The sequence below is a fragment of the Leiobunum rupestre genome, chromosome 10 (assembly GCF_980474605.1).
Source record: "Leiobunum rupestre chromosome 10, qqLeiRupe1.1.hap1, whole genome shotgun sequence".
NCBI lineage: Eukaryota > Metazoa > Arthropoda > Arachnida > Opiliones > Sclerosomatidae > Leiobunum > Leiobunum rupestre.
Window position 1 is genome coordinate 36,013,327 of NC_143393.1, and position 15,855 is coordinate 36,029,181.

Below are 15,855 nucleotides of genomic sequence, written 5' to 3' on the forward strand. Positions count from 1 at the left end.
TAAGACTTTTCAATTCACATAGAGCTCCCTAATTTAAATTAACCAAATGCTGTACTTCTCGGCACTATGAGGTTCTAAATACTGAAATGCTAAACGAACTAGACCTTTTTAATAGTTAGAAAACCAATATAATTTAAATAAAACAATTTTATTTGATTATTGCTAAGAAAATAGTGCTAAAGTCATAGTAAGATTAGTTTAAATGAGGTTTAAATCCGGAACAAGACCTTTTAATACGCGTAAATTTGCGTATATTTTGGTTTTCGTAGTATAGTTTGGGAAGAGCATTTTATCCAAATAGTGCGCCCCCTTTGAAGGTCTTTTAATATTTTTATATAAAAAGTAGATTTGAAAGAGTACGTTGGCTTATTTGGACCCCGACAAGTTTCGGCTCTGAACTTCTTAAGAGGGCCCCAATGACGCCTTTTTTATGGCGAACAAGTCCCCAAATCAAGGCCCCCAAAAGTGGGCAACCCCTTTGCTCCGAACTTCCTGATACGGGTGGATATAAGATCCCAACTGGAATGATAAAAACCAGATTACATAATTTATCACTGCAACGATTTTTTTTGTATTCGGTATTACTGGTTGACCAAAGCTTCTATATCTGGGTTTATACAGACCTGGGAAATCGGTTACCCAATAAATATATGAACCCTGAATATTTCAATTTTTTCCCCTATATTTTTAATGTAACGTTATATATTACTATAATTTATAGATTTCCCCTATAATTGCACCGATTTTAATTTTTCTTTTTATCTTGATTTCCCGCCAAAGAGCGGCAAGATATATTACCGTTTCGCGTAATATTTTATTTAAAACTTAATATATACGGTTAGTGTTTTCAAAAGCTAATTTGAACAAACTATACCTTATTACCTTCTAATAACTAGCCTATTTTGCCTTGCCTTTGTGCCCCATATTTTCCGATAATTCACTACAAATGGTTATATAATAACTCGTAGGCATTTCCGTGGTCACCCTGGTATACCATTTCAACCGCAGTTTACAGGGGCGTAGGAACCGGGGGGGGGGGCAATGCCCCTCCTTAGAATTATGTTGGGAGGGGCAACTAATGTTATTGCCCCCTCCAACATTTTGGTCAGTTGAAATTTTCAAATTATTTTATAAGCATATACAGTTTATAGAACCTCAACTGTGTTTAAATTTCAGTCTTTTCCCGCCAATTTACATAGTAGTAAACAGTACACATGCATTCGGAGAAGCTACACCCCATTAAAAATTAAAAACCATTCTCCAGACCACTTTTCGTTTCTCTTTGCCCCCTCCAACTTCTAGAACGTTCCTACGCCCCTGGCAGTTAATCCAAATTGATCATCCGGTTAAATAGAAAATTAACCATTTATACCTGGTGAAAATTGTCCAAAAAATAAATATTTCTTTGGATTCCGTCAAATTTTGAAGGGAGGGAGGGGGGCGGGGTCATGACCCAAGTGAGGGGTCGGACATTCAAACAGGATTCGTACGCAACCTGGATAAGTTTCCAATTTGGCGAAAAAGGTCAGGGATGGAAATAATATCGTAAAAAGTCAGGGATTTTATTAGTCCAAAAATTTGCGTCACAGAGGAAAATAAAGTAATTTATCTTTTGCGCTCATGGCTGGCACCTTTTCACGAGAGAGGAGAGAGACGCTCTCAACATGCTGTTATTAAATATAATTAAGTTTGGGATATTAACAAAAATGGTTTCACTTTGTACTTAATCAGTGATAACCTGGATAAGTTAAAAAGTATGAACCCTGTCAAAGAAATCCCATCCACTTTCCAAGAATTCCGAACTCCAGGCTAGATTTCGAAAAATTCAGAATTTTTCTAAATCCGGCAAGAAATCTAGAAAGCTAACGCGAAATATCGAAATCCTTTATGAAATCAAAAATCCGACGCGAAATATCAAAATCCGGGACCCCCCCGGGTTAGGAAAACCGCGAAATCCGGGACCCCCCCCGGGTTAGGAAAACCGCGAAATCCGGGACCCCCCCGGGTTAGGGAAACCGCGAAATCCGGGACCCCCCCCGGGTTAGGAAAACCGCGAAATCCGGGACCCCCCCCCCGGGTTAGGAAAACCGCGAAATCCGGGACCCCCCAGGAAATTAAGCGTTAAATCCCGGATTTAAAAATCCCGTACACATTTTTGGTGAATGTCAGACCCCTCAAGTTATAAATACCTGTATTTCCTCGATTTGCTTTCTACTCTCATTCAAACATATTTATTAAATTGAATAATACCGCAAATACATTCCTGTGACCACCATGGGTTAGTGTCCCCCGTTCACGAAAGGGGATGGGGTGGAATGACGTCACGGGCGCGAGCTTCAATGATGACGTCCTTTTGAGGAACCAATGATGTACCGGGATGATTTGATTAAAGTGTTTAAAAAGGAATTTTTAGACGAAACCTTTCAGCACGAAAAGAAAATGAGGTTTCTTTGGATGGCAGGTAACAAACAAATTGTCGCAATAATAACGAAAAAGGGATGCCTAGACGCGTCTCGGACACCTTGAAAACATCCCAAAATATCTCGAAAGGAAAATAAACTGAGAAAATTATTAAGTCTGTTTTTGTCTATTTTAGGCCGCGTGGATTATATGCAACGCGTTTTGAAATTTTTAATGTTTAGGCTTAGTTTCTCTTTTCGATTTGATAGTCGCCAGCCAGATTTCCCGCACGGTACTGACGAGTTCCAAATAGAACGAAACCGGTCTACCGTTGGAATTTCTGGCTATTTTATTTATTTTTAATTTAGTTTATTACTCGAAGATCTATTTGATCCGAGTTTCGCGTTGCTCGAAGACCTATCGGTACGAGTTATTAGTAAGTTTTTAAATTTCTTCAAATTTGTTTAGGATTTAGCTATATTATCCCTTTTAATTATGGACTTATCTACTTTTTCGCGTATTTTATCATCCGCGTGGATTATAGGACAATGGTAATAATAAATTTACGTAACTGCCAAGTTTAAAGTAAAATGAAATAAAATTGCAGGGTTGGAAATTTTTTGATTTAAAAAAAACAATTAAATCGATTTTTTTATTTAAATCGGATTTTTATTGATTTATTTGATTTTAATTAAAATTTCAAGGATTTATATAATTTGTATCATAATTTTACCTAAAACAAATGTTTTAATTTTTATTGACTAATATGTACAATAAATTTATTAAATTTAAGCTAATAATAATGTAGAAGTTTTTATTTTTTTAAATCTATTTTGGTACTTTACAAAACAAATCGGCATAATCCCCAGCCACAGGTAGAATCCAATGCAACATTAGGGAAAAGTACGAGAAAGATTATATTTAAACCTAAATAATAGCAATTGCGAGGTTTTTTCTTTTTCAAAAAATACTATATAAAAATTGATTTAAATCGTGATTAAAATCAAGTTGATTTTTTAATCAGCTAGGCTAATACCCAAGGCACCACCTTAGGCCTAAGTCATCCAGCGACTTTTGAAGCCTTTAATTCAGGTGGCCGGGTTACAATGCGTAGGAGGGTGGTGGCAAGCCCTGCATGCCACACGATCGAGCCAACAGCTCCCTACACTAACTATTACCGTTAACCTTGACAAGTTTTAAATCAGCCAACCCTGTAAAATTGTATGATCGCAATTTTAATTCAATTTTTCAAGTTAAACCGATATTCATTTAAGGTTCGGGGAAATAGGTGAAAGGTTAGGGAATTTAAACTTGTCTTGGAACTTCATAAACCTTGCAATGAAACGTATCTTTAGTCAAACCATGGGTAATTTGGTATAATATGCCCGTCAACCCCTTTTCACCCCAAATTAAATCCCAATTAACATAATTTTTAGGGGGAATTAATTGGAGCAAAAAACATGACCTTTGTACGAAAATATATTTGAAGTGAATAAATTAAATTGTGATCGAAAGTTAAATATAAGTTAACTTAAAAAGGTCAGGGAATTTCAATCTGCAAATAATGCGCGCAAACCCTGTACTATCTTAAAAAGTTTAAATATTTACTTCGATTTGCCAGTAGGAAGAATAGATCTTAAAAGAAATTGATTTGAAAAAATTCAACGGTTATATTGTGTAAATTGGCGCGTGCTTGCTCGGAAGGGATAATCTTATTGGCTAAGACAAATGCGGATAAATATTGCTAAGCCCACGTGATTCTATTTTATTATCAGAATAAATAATTACACGTGCGACGAAAAAATGGGCGATATCATCGAGATTCGCGCGTTTTTAATTTAAAAACCCTTCCTTTTGACGGTTTTATTTTGGAGCGAATAATTTCTTTTAGCGTCTATAGGTGATTCCGAAGAAGATCGGTGGTCACATGATTTGGTTACTTTCTGTCGTACGGTTAAAGTATTTGAGCGTGCGTTTTATTTTTCATTTTCATCGCGCGAGCCACAATCTGCTAATATATCAAGAGCGCGCGCCCATAAAATTAACTCTTTTGTACATGTATTTGTCGATATTATATTTCAGAATCAACTATTAATGCTTACGTTTTTCAAAGTATCAGGTTCTACGAAAAACCTACTAAATATCTTTCAAAACTTGTTCATTCTCCTCCAATTCTATGAATTCCTAGTGTCAAAATGATCTGGATATTTTACCATTGAATACAAAATTACCATTGATTATTCATTTATTTGGCTACCATGAACAGGGTTGCCACAGTACCTGAAATTCCGTGGAAAGTCAGGGAATTTTTAAAAAATTAGGATAAAAAATCAGGGAAAGGTCAGGGAATTTTAAAAAATTGGGATAAAAATCAGGGAAATGTCAGAATTTTAAAAAATTGGGATAAAAATCAGGGAAATGTCAGGGAATTTTAAGAAATTAAGTCTAAAAATCAGGCAAATGTCAGGGGTCAGGGAATTTTAAGAAATTAGTCTAAAAATCAGGCAAATGTCAGGGAATTTTAAGAAATTAGTCTAAAAATCAGGCAAATGTCATGGAATTTTAAGAAATTAGTCTAAAAATCAGGCAAATGTCATGGAATTTTAAAGAATTAGTCTTATTTTGGCCTTAAAAGGTCAGGATAAACTCAGGGAATTGGAATCTTAATTATGATTTTGGACTAAGGAATTTTGGATTTTAAACAAAATCTGGAATTTTCTTTGAATGATTTTCCATATAAATCTACGGGACTAAATCTTTTTCTGACAATATACTAAAACATTCACTTTCGAGAAATTAGTGGTAAAAGCTTTGCTAAAAAATTTCGTGGTAAATAAGAATTTAGTATTCATTGAGAAATCGAATCCGGTAAATTGTACTCGCGGCTACGCGCTCGGTGTCAAACGCGACTGTCTGACGGCTGCATTTTCACGAAGTCCGCCTTGACTTTCACCTGACATTTTTTATCCAATTCCGTCTGTTGTCTCCCCGCTTTTCGCGGAAGTGCCAGTTGAGTCTTCGAAATTTTCGGTGTTTTTATGCCGAAAGCGCGAGAAACGTCCGCCGGGAGGGCAGGGTGTCTCCCTTCCCCCGAAATCATCCCATGCGAGCTCAACAAAGTGGCCCGAGCTGGGACGGGGAACGAACCAGGGCCCTCCTTTTATGTTGCTCGCCGAGTAAAAAATCTCGTCTCCGATTCGGATTCTCGGGGAACCGGCTCATTTTCGCGTTTTCGAGGGGTGTCCCGCCGGGAAAAAAATATCTCTACTTTTGGAAAACATGGGTCGTGACCCCTGGTTGACCTCGCGCGGGAATTTATTTTGGGAGAGGCGGCCTAAGAAAATTTCCAGGATATCAGCCCTGTACGCGGATTCGGAAATTGCTTACAGTGAAACTAACATTTAGAGCGAAATCCTTAGAGGTTCAATTTTACGCTAGATACTGACAATGTGGAATAAATACTTATATAATTTTGTACAAAAACCATTAATACTATTTCAAGCGATCTTTTTATACTAGAAACATTCAGTTTCTTGGTATTTAGATAATTAGAAATTTTTACGTTTCGGATTGGCGCCATAAAATTAAATATGGGGTTTCAATAATAAATATTAAATGTATTTTTGTTTCAATAATTGTACCACAGACAGGTGTGAAAATTATCCGATTTTTTCATAATTATTCGATTTTTTCATAATTATCCGATTTTTTCATAATTATCCGATTTTTTCATAATTATCCGATTTTTTCATAATTATCCGATTTTTTCATAATTATCCGATTTTTTCATAATTATCCGATTTTTTCATAATTATCCGATTTTTTCATAATTATCCGATTTTTTCATAATTATCCGATTTTTTCATAATTATCCGATTTTTTCATTATTATCCGATTTTTTCATTATTATCCGATTTTTTCATTATTATCCGATTTTTTCATTATTATCCGATTTTTTCATTATTATCCGATTTTTTAATTATCCGATTTTTATCATCTGTTTTTTATCATCTGTTTTTATCATTATCATATCCGATTTTTTTTTATTATCCGATTTTTTTTTATTATCCGATTTTTTTTTATTATCCGATTTTTTCATTATTATCAGATTTTTTCATTATTATCCGATTTTTTCATTATTATCCGATTTTTTCATTATTATCCGAAATTTTTCATTATTATCCGAAATTTTTCATTATTAGCCGATTTTTATCATTATTAGCCGATTTTTATCATTATTAGCCGATTTTTATCATTATTAGCCGATTTTTATCATTATTAGCCGATTTATTAATTATTATCCGGTTTTTTATTATTATCCGGTTTTTTATTATTATCCGGTTTTTTATTATTATCCGGTTTTTTATTATTATCCGGTTTTTTAATAAATATCCGGTTTTTTCCGAAAAAAACCAAAATTTCTGTTTTTTTAATCGCACGTATGTAGAAAAGTGCCCTACATATTCGTAACCAGAATAGACTTTTCAATAAACCTGCTCAATTATCCACCGACGCCAAGGAGTATTAAATAAGGACAGTCGTGATGAGGAGTATTTCAGTAGAAGCTTGCGCGATGGCCAGTGGCCGCTCATTTACATTCTACTTACAACCTGTAAATAATGCTTGAATAAACTCGTATTTTGCCAAATCCACGGTAATTTGATAATTATCATGGTTTTTCCATCGGATAATTCTTAGGGATGCACCGATATGGGTACAGAAAATATATCGGGCGGCCGATTTATCGGCGTTAATATCGGAAGATATATTGGCCAATATTACAGTTACTGTTATACCGTACAATGATTTTATCATATACACTACTGTAGTGTATATGATAAAATCATTGTACGGTTCGGTGCAGTGTCATACCATTTTATTCTAATTTTCATGAAAAAAGGTGGAATAATCGAATAATCGTTTTTAACGGAATAATCGTTTTTAAAGGAATAATCGAATAATCGAATAATCGTTTTTAAAGGAATAATCGAATAATCGTTTTTAAAGGAATAATCGAATAATCGGTTTTTAAAGGGAAAGAAACAACTTTTCTTTCGTTAGCGTCGCGTCAGGTAACTCAGCGACTGGTCGCGTTTCGTTTAGTTTTGTTTGGTTTGCGACCAGTTTGCCTGGATCCTCTCCGTTAGCCCGAGCCGAAGTTCAGTTTACAGCCAAACCTGGCCAAAGTCGGAGGTGGAGAAAGGACCATTTGATCAGAGCTAACATTTCCCAGTGCGCCACCGCCCTTATGTGTTACAAGAGCCGGACCCCGACTCCCCGGTAAAGCCACCAGTTATTGCACACTCCAATCCATCTAGGGCCAACTTTTACTTTTCAATTATTTTAAAACTAAATTCCGATTCTTTCCGATTCCTAAAGCAAAAAGGCCAAAGATTTTAATTAAATTTCTTAAATTTTCAATGATCTTTGAAAACGAATAATTGATTTAAAACGATTATCCTTTAGATTAAAACTATCAATCTTATAGTCATTTTAACAAAATATTATATTTGAGGTTTTTTTTTTATTCAAGGAAGAAAGGGCTGATTTGAGTCTGAGAAGACCGCGAGCCCGGCGAAACACCATCTGATTAATCAGGGCGAGATATGTGTAACGGCCACGCCAACGGGGGGATACGTGGGGACAGGGGTGGGGACACCCGTGGCGGAAGTATTCCGACCACCCGTTGGGGAATTGGTAGTCGTCCTCACACGACCATCCACAAACTCTGCCTCCCGGACGCCTGGGATTACAGGAGTGAGCCACTACTCCCGGCTTATATTTGAGGTTATTATTAGTTTAAGTTTTCTAATTACAATACTCTGCAATGGTTCTCTGACGACGTTATTGTTTCGCTATTTTGAATTTTAGCTTCCTTGGCCATTAATAGATGGCACCACCCTCTCCAGTAAAGTCGTGTTTTTGAAGAATCAGATAGATACATTGCCATCTCTAATAACAAGGGCCGTATCATAATACAGGTGGCAATGATAAAGCTATTTCTCGCCAAAATGCTTAAAGCTTTAGAAATAAATTCAGTGAAGCTGTCCCACACTTAACGTCACTCTGGCAAACAAAACCACACTAAACGAAACTCGAACAGTCGCTGAGTCAGGTGACGCGACGTTATTGAAATAAACGTTTAACTTACGTTTTCAAACGAATACTATTGGAAAATTCGGTTAGGGGCTGCTCACAAATTACGTAACCCAGAAAAACTACTTTTTAGACTCCCCCCTCCCCCTCGTAACAAAAAGTAACAAATGGAAAGACCGCTCTTCTTAAATAACGTAACAAATATCGACCCCCCTTATATTATTATAACACCTAACAACTAATATGCTGGTAATAAAGTACAATATTAAAGATCAGGTACTAAATTTTATTGTTTGTAATTTAAACTTGAAATGACAACTGTATTTTTATGCAACACTTTATACCCACCCATGGGTTTTATTGTGGTGTCTTATCGGGGAACGCTTTTCCGTAAGCAGATATGAGGGACGTAAATAGAGCGCTTTTGTCCATTTTTAACAATGAAAAATCAATTTAAACTGAGGAAAAAATTTAAAACTTTAAAATTCACGTGGTAGATCCAGACTTTTGTCCATCCCGAGCGGGGGAAAATAGGCGAAACTGTAGATCAAGGTCATATGCAATTCTTTTAAACGTGAGTAAACCAATGAAAATGCTTATGTTTTTAATAATTACGACTGTTTCTGAAAGTTGTGAAAATTTTATTCTACGATATTAAAAATAATGTGTTACGTAACATTTTAGTGAACCCCCCCCACGTAACAATTAGTAACGCTTGCACAAACCCCCTCTCCCCCCTACCGCGTTACGTAATTTGTGAACAGCCCCTTATTTATAAACCCCAAAAATAAATTTAAATTTTGGTATAGAGTTTATTAACATCGGAGTACTATAGGATTGACTCAAATTTAAACGTATAAAAACTACTTAAAGGGAAATTGTCACCAAAACCAAAATTTACGAGGTTTTTTTACAGAATGATAGAAAATATAGTAATGATTATGTCCCTGAAATTTTAAGACGGACAAGGTTATTTTATAAAAAGAACTATTGGTCAGAAATCTCACTTAAAATTAAAATTTCTTAATGCAACCGAAAACGTAGTTCAGAAGTGATCAGTACTGTCTAAAAATAAAACATTCAACCAAGTGGCTCTTAATTTAAAAAAGTATGTAGATTTTGATAGCCTCGATCTCACGAATGTTATCAATGCCGACGAGGGCATATTTCCAATATCTCGACAGAAAAGTCAGAAATTCTAATTTTTTTGGAAAAATCAGGGAAATTTAGGAGGGTTCAGAAAGTTTGCCCTAATGAATACAAATTTACATCAATAAGTTTTCTTATTAAAATTTGACTTTAATATTTCTTTTATATTATAATATTGAACCAATTTAACTTAAATGATAATCAGGAAATTAGTAACTCCGTCAACCTTAGTTTTATTTTATCTTGTACCTTGAAAAATCAGCGAAATATCCCGGGGGAAAACCTGGAAATATCCGGGAAATCGGGTGGTTGCCAATAGCTGTATGAACCGTGGTGCGTAAAACCATAAGCAAATGAACCGAAGTTATCGAAATAGCGTTCAGAATCGGAGGGCGTTTTCCTTAGGAAAATGATGATAAAATCGAGTCAAATAAAAGCTAATTTCGATCCCCGTCTTTTGACGCGATAAATTGCACTTGGGAACTGTTGGTATAGCTATTTCTATGTATTAAAAAATGTTTCATAAAAACCTTTTTTTTGGCCTAGGAGCGCGCCAAATTTCAAATTCGAGGTAAAAATGTTACTTCATAAGGAAAACGCCTCCAACATGGGGTGTATAGCAGTCTGATAATCTTCGGTGAAAGTACAACTTGATTTGTTAAAGAAAGTGGTGGCTCCGAATTTAATTTCGGATGAGGTTTCAGCTGTGCACTCCCTTAAGTTTGTGATCTGAAACAACCCCCTCCCCCGACGTCATCCATGCACCAAATGGCAGCTAGGAGCAACAAACACAAGGAGAACGCAGCTAGCCTTTAAACAATAAACACGCTAACGAAGTGTTGTGTACGAATTTCATTGGACGAGCGTCACGAGCCTTTACGCTGAACGTTTTACGGGCGGGGGGAAGACAATTTCCGAATTTTCCCCTTCCGACGGCAGCAGGCGCTAAAGCGTCTAGCCAATGAAAAACGTACACAAGAAAATCCATGAGTTTTGACGGGTTGCGTTCTCCTTGTGTGGGGTGTTGTGTTTGTTGCTCCTAGATGGCAGCCCCAGCCAAAGCTACGAAGTGAAAATACTCTATACAGTGATTTCAGTATCACGACGTCACCCATGCTTTTACCCATAGATAAAAAATCCCGCACAAAATGGCGGCCATAGCCAAAGCTACGAACTGAAAATAATCTATAGAGTGGTATCTTAAAGAAAAATAAAAGTAAAGACGGAAATTTACACCTTAAGTAGATTGTATTCGCTGTTTTTAATTGAAGCGACGCTAGGGGGGGGGGGTGCCTTACGGGCCTTATTGGTGTAATACGGGAAAAACATCAAAGGGGTTTTTAGGAGCTTCGTATTTTGCAGAGCTTTAACCGGCTTTAATGACCACTTGCGTTTCGAATATCTCTCATTCAACTAGCGATAAATTAAATGATATAAATTATACGTTAAATGACACCCTCAATTTAGGATGGGTGTATATTAAGGCGTGTTAACTTGTACTAATAATCGCGTAACGTGGAAGGAAAAGGACTCGGTTTAAGGTTCTCGTTAAATTCGTAGGAAGCGTACTCCGATTGCAAACAACAGAACGCTTTGATCATTTCTCCGAAAATGTTTCGCGTGCCCCGATGCCCATACGGCGGACATTTTTCTACGAACTTAGATCGTCGAGCTCTCTGGGTCCCTACGACAATCAAGATCATATTTAGGGTGCGAAGAACCTAAGAACTAACCAGGGCCGCCGAGAGGGGACCCAGGCCCCTATAAAATATAAATAACGGGTCCCAAAGAGAGCCGTTAATACTAGAGGTACTTTTTCGGAGAAAAACGTGGGTGAAGTATACCTCGTTGTTCAAACACGGGGGGCCCCCTGGATAGAGGTCGGTAACGGTTAATCATTATCCATGATTAAATTGATTTTTTTTGGGGAAAAATGTAAACAAAGAAATTTACCGGTTAATATTTCGGAAAATGATTAAAAAATATGTATTCTTCGTAAAATTTGAGCCTTTTATCGAAAAAAACGTCGTTTTTCCGATGAATTTTACAAATTTATCTAAAAATTAATCGGATAATACAGGAATATAAATTACTTGATCAAAACGTTTTACGAATAATTTTGAGAGCTTTATCTATTGAATAAAAGTTAACCATCCCCGACCTCTACCCCTGGAGGACACGGGCCCCGGTAATTGGTACTGGCTTCCCCCTAAACAAAATTAAATCAGCACGGTTTCTCATAGGCTCCCTAAAATCAAAAGTAAATAGGATAGTCTAATAGTGCCTTCAGATTTTACCTTGCACCATGCTTGACATCCTTTTTAAAGAGCTATCGATCACGTGTTTTTTCCACCAATAGAAAAGCACTTTATTCGACATATTTCCCCGCGAAAAGTAGTGCATTCCGGGGAATTTTGGGATACATTGTTTCGGTCCTCGCTTTCGACGTCTCGAATCGTCCGCTTCTGTTAGAGAAACGCTAGCCTACCATTTTACTTTCCGCTCGGTTTTGTTTGGACCTCGTTTAAAGATTTTAATTAAGTGATTAGTTTAATACAGTGAATAAAAATGCCACGTAAGCAAACTTTGCCGCCGATTGCAGTTTTAAAGGCCCCGAAAGTTCAATTTACACAGTGTAATTTTTATTTGAAATATTAATATTTACTTTTGCGATTGAAGCGCGTGCTGGTGACGTTTTTCCTCCTCTCCCCTCTCGAGCTGAATTTAAAGAATTTGTGGGAAGTCAGGGAATTTAGTTTTATCTTGACATTTTTTTAAGGTATTTCAACTCTAGATCTATGGCAAATTCTGTTATTATTATTTAGGTCCTTGAAATATTTTTTAACGTTGAAATAACCTTTGTACTGAAATATAAGTTGATTAAATTTATTAACTTCTGATAAATGTAATAGTTAAAAACTGTCTAATTTAGGCCTTAAAAAGTCGGGGAAAATAACTTAAAATGGTCAGGGAATAATCAGGGAATTTGAATCTGATAATATTGTGGCAACCCTGATCATGGTCCATAAGTATCAGTGTGTTGCCTAGGACGAACTGTGAATCGCAATTCAACTTGAAACGGAAACGCCATCTGTCGGGGACTTTGTTTTAAATAATTTTCTTGCTATAGAGTAATTTAACTTCGTAGCTTTGGCTATGGCCGCCATTTTGTGCGGTTTTTTCTCGATGCGAAAAAGCATGGATGACGTCGTGTCACATCACTGCTTCAGACTTTTCAATTAACGCAAAGATTTTCGTTTGTTAAGCATTTTGAGCCATCTTATATAAAAGTGGCACCTTAACCATAACTAATTATGTTTGTTCGAAAGATCCATTAAAATAATTTTTTGACCGACACTAGATGGCGTGATATCATAGGGAAAATGTCAGTGCAAAAATCAACCACCGATTTTGAGAAAAATCAGTCTTGGTTTTATATGTATAATTTCCATAATCATTTGAATAATTGAAATATACTTAAACTATTCGGTGGAATGCGAAACAACTAGAGGATTTAATTTTTTTCTCTCTAAAATGCAATGTTGACGCGTACATTCTCAGTAACATAAAGACGTTCTTGGTCGAATAAAATATCTCCGTGCGTTGTCTTTCCAGATTGGGGAAATACTTGTCCATTAATTTGAGCTTAACTACCGAATTAATTAGTTTTAATTTTTGGCTCCTGGGTGAATCTCTTCTAGGCAAAATTCCCCGACAAAAAAACCAGCTTTCCGTGATATTTTCAATGGAAACAAAGCTGTTTACGGTTACGAAAACTAATTTAAAATTAAAATCCACATTAAAATTTCATAATGAAATAATAGGGCCTCCAGAGGGTCCTATAAAATCCTATATTTTCAAAAATATCCTATAACATCCTATATTATTAGCAAAATCGCCCAAAAGTCCTATAAAATCCTACAGTTTGGATATTTTACCCATTTCAAATCTCGCCACTCACAAGGAGACTACCCGAGGTGGTTATCTCCGATTTCGTTCAAACTCGGGTGGTAAGTAGACCTTCATGTAACTTGAAAAATCAAAAATTTTAAAAAATTGAAAAAAGTTTAAAATACCAAAATTAAAAAAAAAAATGTTAAAAATTGACGAAAAAAATCAAAATTGATCAATTTGAACCAAATGGGTGAAAATGAACCGATATGGCATAAATAGGAAAAAATTCCATTTTATGTTGTCAAAAACATTTTTCGTTGCCATGGCAAAACCGTTGCCCATTGCATAAATTCCCTTTAGGATTTTTTAAGTTACATGAAGGTCTACTTACCACCAGAGTTTGAACCAAATCGGAGATAACCACCTCGGGTAGTCTCATTGTCAGTGAAATTGCTAGATTTAGCTATAGGATAAATTCTTGTACAAAGTCATTGTAGTCTATACTTTTGTTATTGTTAACATGGTTAGCTACTATTATATTTTTGTGATAAAATGGTTAAATAGTTTCTATTTTTTAAATGAAAATCAGATTTATTTCACTAACAAAATTGTAAGTATATATGTTATTTTTATATGCATAAAGTTCGTAAATTAAATAACATATATAGTCCTATAAAATCCTATAATTTTGAAAAATAGACCTATAAAGTCCTATAATTTTGAAAAATAGACCTATAAAGTCCTATAATTTTGAAAAATAGACCTATAAAGTCCTATAATTTTAGAAATATAATCCTATTTTTCCTATAACAAATTGAAGATTTGAGTGGGGCCCCTGAAATAAGAACCAAAGTATTTGTAGGTCGGAGTTTCTCCAAAAACGTAATAACGGCTCGCATGAGGCCCGGGCCCGTAACTGTTGCCCGGGCTCTGAATATGTTACTCGGTCCGCTACCATTGTTGCCCGCGGTTTACCAAGGCCCACCACGCTATCACGCACCTGGGATTGCGCTTGTAGCGCGTACTTTCACGGGATTAGTAGTTGTTTTACCAGGGCCCGGGCCCGGGCCCGCTCTCTGGTCGACACTTTTTGCACGTCGCGATTTTGATGTTTATAATTACTATGAATTTGAAATGATGAAAGTTTCCTAACCGGAAGCAAACTTACATTTGTTGATCAGTGATGTTGCCGTGAACCGAAATTAGTGGCCAAATGATTAATTCGTTGCTCTACAAATTAATATCCGGTTACTTCCGGTATTTCTGCAAAAGGGACTAAAGTATGAAGTGTATAAATTGATGGAAAATTATACTGAGCTAATCGTTGATATTCTTAGTTCGTGGTACTAACCCGTGTTTTGATATATTTAGTAATGCGTGATGATTTTCATTTAGTGTTGTTAATTTTCCGGAAAAATTTCCTGAAAATTTACCGAATTGCAAAACATTTTGCGCAAATCGGAAAAATAAAACAATTAAACACAAATTACTTTTTAAGGGTTTTTAATGTCTATAACTTTTTATCTATATAAAATGTCTAATAACAGTAAACATACTACAAAACATTGTGTTTCTTTGTTAATCAGTTTAAAGCTAGTCTAGAGGTTTAGTTTTAATTTTAGATTCAATAAAATGAGGCGAAAATGCTGTTTTATTTAATTTGAAAACAATATTAGACTCGTCATGGAATTAAAACTTTTTTTTTTATTTTCGGAAAAATACGGAAAATTTTCCGGGAAAAAAGGCCTCTGTCATTTTCCGGAAAATTTCGTTGCAATAATATTTTACAGTATACATTTAAGGTATCTTTTTTAAATAAATTCCAGAACTTAATTTAAATTTAAATAGTCTATGCGGGGTTTATGATGTAGGGAGGATGCACCTCTTGACCCGTGACCCCGAGTCCCCCCCCCCCCCTCTCGCTGCTTCCCGTCGGGCGGTTGTGGCTTTGCAGTCTCTCACAATGGTCTCACGTCACGGCCCCTTCTTCTGACGTCATGAACGGCTCTGGCTGGCGTCATCCCCCTTCGACAGCCCCCCCCCCTCCGCATCCAGAAGCTCGAGCTTCTTATTCCCCGTTCTATGAAATCTTCCCCAGGCCGTGTTGTGTAGTGCAGCCTACAATCCCAATAGGCAGCCCGTTTCTACGCAAAGCCTACACTTTCCATCTTACCGCCTCTACTCCAGTTTTCGCTTGATTTTTAATATTTTTGCCTGTTGAGTTTTTGTTACGTGTAATAAGAAAATTAGCATCATTGCTCGCGGTGTTTTGCAGTAGAAGAATGGAATAGCATCTGTAGCTCTGTTTGCATCCAA

The 15,855-nt window shown here is 36.0% G+C and overlaps 1 protein-coding gene across 2 annotated transcripts in view; it reads left to right on the forward strand.

Moving 5' to 3' along the window:
• Imp (IGF-II mRNA-binding protein) overlaps positions 1-15,855 on the forward strand; it is a 72,570-nt gene that overhangs the window by 11,922 nt on the left and 44,793 nt on the right. The gene's annotated exons all lie outside the window — the stretch shown is intronic.